Source organism: Galeopterus variegatus, unplaced genomic scaffold (assembly GCF_000696425.1).
Source record: "Galeopterus variegatus unplaced genomic scaffold, G_variegatus-3.0.2 Scaffold4451, whole genome shotgun sequence".
Classification (NCBI taxonomy): Eukaryota; Metazoa; Chordata; class Mammalia; order Dermoptera; family Cynocephalidae; genus Galeopterus; species Galeopterus variegatus.
In genome coordinates this window covers 149,344-155,941 of record NW_007730562.1, presented here as the reverse complement: position 1 = coordinate 155,941, position 6,598 = coordinate 149,344, and the positions used below count along the sequence as shown (strand labels likewise).

Genomic DNA, 6,598 nt, shown 5'->3' with positions numbered 1-6,598 from the left:
CCACAACCACTGAAAGTTGAGATACTTTTTGGCATCACTCATCTGAAACCCCTGAAAAAGAAAAATGCTTCATAAGTTGCAATCCAGGTTACAGTCTGTTGCCCCAATTATTTTTTAGGTTTTTTTTTTTTTCTTGCTGTTTTTATCTCTTTCCTCCATGCATTTGATTTTGGCCACCTCGATGATTGTTTTTCTATGCAATAAACAAGGTCCTGCCCTTTCTCTAGCCCATTCACTTCATCAGCAGCTGACAGATGTCCAGACATGAAAAGAATGTTATTAGCAACAGAGAACAAAAACAGCAAAGTGACAGGAACCACCACTGAGACTGTCACTAAGTCTCTCAAGCTCAACTACCTGTAAATGAAGAAAAATAAGATGAAGATTACTGACAATTTAAGGAGTGCTTAAAAAAAATGAATATGAATAGGAAATAGGGCATTCTCCCGATAACGAGGAGAAATGGCTTAACCACAGCTGGTGTTCCTCTATAAAGTTATTTCAGATTTTTCTTAATCCAAAGAGGAAGTTCTGTAATAAATTGTCTTTCATTTGCTTCTCAAAGATGACTGAGGAGCAGTGAGCTGATTTTTCTAATAAAAAGGAAATAAGGGAAGAATGAGGCAGCTCGGAGTTGTGGAAAAGGTGGTCTTCAGAGTCACAGCCTGCGTTCCAGTGCTGGGTTGTGGGTGTCCTGCCTGGGTGACACTCAGCAGAGGATCACTCTTCTTTGTGACTCCCTGGCCTCCTCCATACCTTACGGGGGGGGTACGGAGAGTAACTGAGCAGGCAGAGTGTTCACACAGCTGCTGGGCACTGAGCAGCCCCTCGGTGGTCAGTCGCTCTGATCAGAACATCTCTGCTCCAGGAGGCCACTGAGGTCATCCTCCATGTGTTTTCGGCTCAGATTTAACAGAAGCCAGAATTTATGGGGAAAAGTGAAGGAGGCCCAAGAGCTGTACCTGAGTGCCCCCAAAAGGCTCTTGTGGAAAACACCCACTGTGACAGCGCAAGACCAGCCTCCTGCCCTGCTCTGAGAATGTGAAAGGGGCCGTGCAGCTTCTAGATTGCCGACAAGCCTTGACTCACGTTGATGGAACATTCACCAGTTCTCCTAGATCTTAGTTTTATCTAGTATCCCTGTACTTCACATTTCTTGCATTTTAAAAATTAAATTCCTCTTTCTTTCTTTTCTTATGAAATCATGCAAATGAAACACCATGGTGAAGCAGCCTGTCCCTGCAGAGAAGCAGCCTGTCCCCTCCTACAGAGGACAGGGCTTTTGAATGGTTTTTCAGTGGTCGGGGACATTTACACCTAGTTCCTCCATAGTCTGACCCTTCAGGTGACCAACCATGCTCCTTTAGTATACTTTAACATTCAACCAGTGGCAAGCAAGAAAGGCAAAGTTTCTGGGCCACTGGGGCTTGAACTTGTGACCCTTTCTTCATTACAGTACAATATTCTCCCAACTCAGGTCTTCTAACTACCTGCAGACCAAAAATAGAACATCTGCAGCACTTCATTATACTCTCCCATGACTCATTATTTAGAACCTTAAAGTATAAGTTTATGGAACCATCTATGAATTTTATATTTACAATGAATATTTCCTGTTTTTAACAGAATCCATGAGCAGCATATACATAAAGACTGCATAATTTACTCCCCAAATAAATAAAATATAAAGCATAGCAATGAGTCAAGATTTTACCTAGTTAGGACATACTTATGGAATGTATTTTCACTATAATCTGATGAAATACAGGTGGAAATTTTTGTTATTGTTTTCCTTAGGTGCAAAGTAGTCTGCTTCGCTAATTTTAACATTTGTTTTCAAAAACTTTTATAGATATTGTACAGTCAGTTCTAAATTATTTTAGTTATCTGTCTTGGATTATCCACTTAATGAAAGCATATCTAGAAATTTGCATACTAGTTTTAATAATAGCCTCAACAGCATAGTTTGACAGGTAAATGTTAGCATATCTACACACACACACACACACGCACACACACACAAAGATGTTCGCTGTGCATTCCAAAGACAAAACAATGCATAAATGATTTTTAGATGATTTGCTGCTTTTGAGCTCCCTTGAGAATGAATTTTATATAGAAACAGTCCATGTAATAAATTAATCACATTCCTCCAAGTTAGTTCTGTTTTTAAAATGCTACCCAATATTGATAAGTAAAAAAGCACTTGGAAGAAATACAAGTAATATCACAGGAACAGTGTTTGTTCCTTTTCACCAGTTGGGGTCTAGTTATCAATTACTTTACCACTATTGCATATATTTTATTCTGAGATAAACATAGATATTCTGTTCTACCCAGTGTTAATTTGTCACAACTCTCCATTAAGTAGGTAGTGGCACTCTTTCAGTGCACTCTCAACTGTTCCAGTCAGTAGTTAAAAGGAATCAATGAAAATGTAGGTTATATCCTGAAAACACTAAATAACGATCTTTACTAATGACATATACAATTACGCATCTAAATTATTTCCTTAGGGCATTAAACTTTCTACAAATATTAGCACATTATTGGTTCTAGGTCAAATGTTTTTCTTATACATTTCACAATATTAAAAAAGAAAAGTAATACTTTCAGTAGGCATGTTTCAGATGTTGTGTGTACTTGTGTGTACTTTTTAATCATCAGAAATTACCAGGCCTATACCAGGGGTCTTCAAAAAGTTCATGGAAGGATTTGTATTATCCTTTAATTCAATTTTTCCACAAACTTTTTGAACTACTCTCATATATTAAAATATTTGTCTTCCTTTAGAAAAGAAATTGTATGGGGCTGGCCCGTGGCTCACTCGGGAGAGTGCGGTGCTGATAACACCAAGGCCACAGGTTCGGATCCCATATAGGGATGGCCGGTTTGCTCACTGGTTGATCGTGGTGCTGACAACACCAAGTCAAGGGTTAAGATCCCCTTACCGGTCATCTTTAAAAAAGAAAAGAAAAGAAAAGAAATTGTATACTCATATTATCTTCAGTTTATCACAAATGGAATAAATATGTCATTTTTTAAATAAATTCTTTAGCTAATGAATGAAAAGATGAACATAGTTTTACATGCTCCATCAGTATTTGAAACCATTATGAATGCAGTTGGGAGGAATTTCCAAAGTGTTCTTAGACTTTGTCCGTAGGTTAACTTCTTCCTAGATTAAAAACTACTGTCATAGGAATAAAATTCCTAAACTAAATTAAATACATAGGTGATCTGTTGTCAAATAAGAAAATAGCCAGTAACTTAAGAGCATTTTATTAAAAATATTTGTTAATGTAGGGAAAACCATCCCGAATCATTCTTATTAATTCCCATTACCCGTGATTATTTTATTAGAATTTTAAAATTAACTGAACTTAATGGGGTTAGATTTCATTAATTCATTCTACAGTTATTTATTGCGTACCAGCTGTCAACCAGATATTATGCCAGACTCGGGACATACAATACGTAAAATGACAGGGAATGAATGCAAAGGGTCTGTAATAAGGTCTAAATCGACTGGAGCATTTTACGTCCTATAGACTCACAGCATTTATCCAGCTAAAAATCCCTCTTAGGACAAAGCCCCACAAGGAGGAGAAATTTGCTCAGAATAGAAAAGGGAAAAAATAAAGAGAAATCCAGTTAAAAGTGAGGTAACAGAGTTGGAAGATTGCAGACAGTGAGCCCCAATATTTTTGAACCTTGCCTGAAAAAGCCAGAAGAGGAAAGTCTAGAGACATCAAAAGCTATTCTAAATCCTATCTCCTTCTAAAATTTCAGAAGAACTAAATTTCATGTAAAACTAGAAATCACATAAGAAAATTATCAACGGAAAAAATACTAAAAATTAAACTCAACACAACTTTCCTAATACAGTGTGCTTGTGGAAATTGATCTAAAAATGATCGGCACCAAGACATATTCTAATAAAATTCCTCAATTCTAAAGAAAGGATAAAAAAGTCCTTTGGGCATCTGGTCAAAAAAAAAAAAAAATAATTCACTTATAAAGAAAACAAAAAACAGATTGTCACCAGGCTTGTCCATAACACTTCATGCCAGAAGAACATAAACTGAAATATTTAAGATACTCAAAGGGAGAAATGTGAGCCCATAATTTTATATTCTATCAAGTTCATTTTCAAGAATACAGGTCAGAAGTAAACTGTCAATATGCAAGAACCCAGTGAATGTTTTTCCTGTGAACTCTTCCTGAAGAATATACTAGAAAACAAACTTCCAACAACCAACATTACTGAAGAGACATAAGTACTGATGGTGATCACTAGAGAGAAAGAGAGAGAGAAAGAGAGAGACAGAGAGAGAAAGAGAGAGAGAGAGAGTAGAATTAAGACAACATGAAGCTTAGGAGAAAGCATAGTATGGAATGGCTATATCCTTCAAGACTGTAGATACACCATAATTATTAGAAAAACTTGGTGGGAGAATGGGTAAAGCATATGAAAATATATTTGATGTTTTTGGGAATCAAATCATAATGAGAGTATTGGTATTGTTATTCTGAAATTATTGCATCTGTAACATGAAATGAAGCAAAAGAGCTATTAAGGACTGTTGTAATTCTAGCATCCTCTGTGTTCTTGAGAACCAGTGCAGAAGAAAGGAGATACAGATGTAAAATAGAAAATAGTCAGTAAATCCTCGTAGTTCTGAAATTCCTGTCCTTCAAAGTAAGAGCTGAAGAGACATAGAAACAATGACTAACTTAGAAGCACTGAACATGCCTAGCACCCAATTAATGGGTTTGAAATATTAAGGAAATGCATAAGATGAGCCTGAACAAGTTTCCATAGCAGCTAGCACGGACGCTATGGAGCGGTACTGGTTTACGTGAGAAAGAGCTGAGAAGTCCGCTTGCAGGGACTCCCACTGGCCAGCGATGGAACAAGTGAGCATCAGAAGAGAGGGCTGGGCTAGCAGGTGGCTCAGCTGGTTAGAGTGCAGGGCTGAGGATCCAGGGTTCGATCCCGGTACTGGCCAGCCGCCCAAAATAAAAAGGAACATCATTGCAATGGATTAAAAGCCACTTAGCACCTAATATGTATAAGTCCGTGAGTTTATAAATATTCCTTTAAAAAAAAGAAGAGGCAGGAGGTGAGCAGAGCCGGAGATGAGACCAGAGGCCAAACTCAGGATGTGACAAGATGGCTGGGCTGCCCCTCAGGACCATCAAGGAAACTCAGCATTTCCTAGCAGAACCAGTTCCTGGCATTAAAGCAGAACCAGAAGAGAGCAATGCCCATTATTTCCATGTGCTGGCCTCCAGGATTCCCCCTTCGAGGGAGGGACTTTTAAACTTGAACTGTTCCTTCCAGAAGAATACCCAATGGCAGACCCTAAAGTACATTTCATGGCCAAAATTTATCATCCAAATGTAGACAAGCTGGGAAGAATATGTTTAGATAATTTGAAAGATAAGTGGTCCCCAGCACTGCAGATCCGCACAGTTCTGCTATCAATCCAGGCTTTGTTAAGTGCTCCCGATCCAGATGATCCATTAGCAAATGATGTAGCAGAGCATGGAAGACCAACGAAGCCCAAGCCATAGAAACAGCTAGAGCACGGACTAGGCTATATGCGTGAATAATATTTAAGTCGATCTGACCATCAAGTGTGCATCACTTTTCCTGTTCTGCCAAGACTCTTCCTTTTTTGTTTGCATTTAATGGACACAGTCTTAGAAACATTACAGAATAAAAGCCTGGACATCTTCATTCCTTTGGTGATTAAATGCACATTAGCAAATTTATCTCTTGTTCTGATACACTATTGTAAATCATGAGCAGAGGCTAGAAGTATCATACAGATTGTTAGGAAACGTTTAAAAGCAGTGCCCTCTCTCTGCTTTTATTCATTTCCCCCATGATGGTTTAAATATAAAGCACTGTGAATGAAGGTAGTTGTCAAGGTTAGCTGCAGGTTGTGGGTGTTTTTATTTTATTTTTTTTGGGGGGAGGTAGTTTTATTTTAATGGCATGGTTCCTTTTCCCCTTTTTATGGTGATCTAATTGCATTGGTTAAAAGCAGCTAACCAGTTCTTTAGAATATGCTCTCTAGCCGTCTAACTTTATTTAGACACTATAGATGGACCAGCTTGATTGAACCAAAACGGGAACATTAAACAAACGTCACAGCCCTCACTAATAACATTGTGACTTTGCTGTCAAGTGTAGATTCCCCCCTTCAAAAAGCTTGTGACTATTTTGTATGGCTTGTCTGCAAACTTCTGTAAATCTATATTTTAGTAAAATATTTTTTTGTTATTCTACTTTGCCTTTTGCACAGTTTATTTTACTGTGTTTATTTCATTTTCCCAATGTGACAACCATATTTAAAAATTAAAACTGTAGAACATTCTATGTTGGTCTTCACCATCTGACAAATTGAATTGCAAGAGGTGGATTTTGCCAGTTTCTTTTCACTGATGCAAATTTGTGTTAAGACATTACCGAATGGAGTATTTATTACCTGACCCTGAGCATGCATAAAGCATCAGTATCTGACCTTTTTTACCTCCTAGAAATTTGAAATTGTTTGTTGTCTGATTAGTTAGATGATCATTGGTG

The 6,598-nt window shown here is 37.7% G+C and overlaps 1 pseudogene; it reads left to right on the top strand.

Moving 5' to 3' along the window:
- The first annotated feature begins 5,176 nt into the window (after positions 1–5,176).
- LOC103603106 lies at positions 5,177–5,615 on the top strand (annotated as a pseudogene).
- Positions 5,616–6,598: the final 983 nt, after the last annotated feature.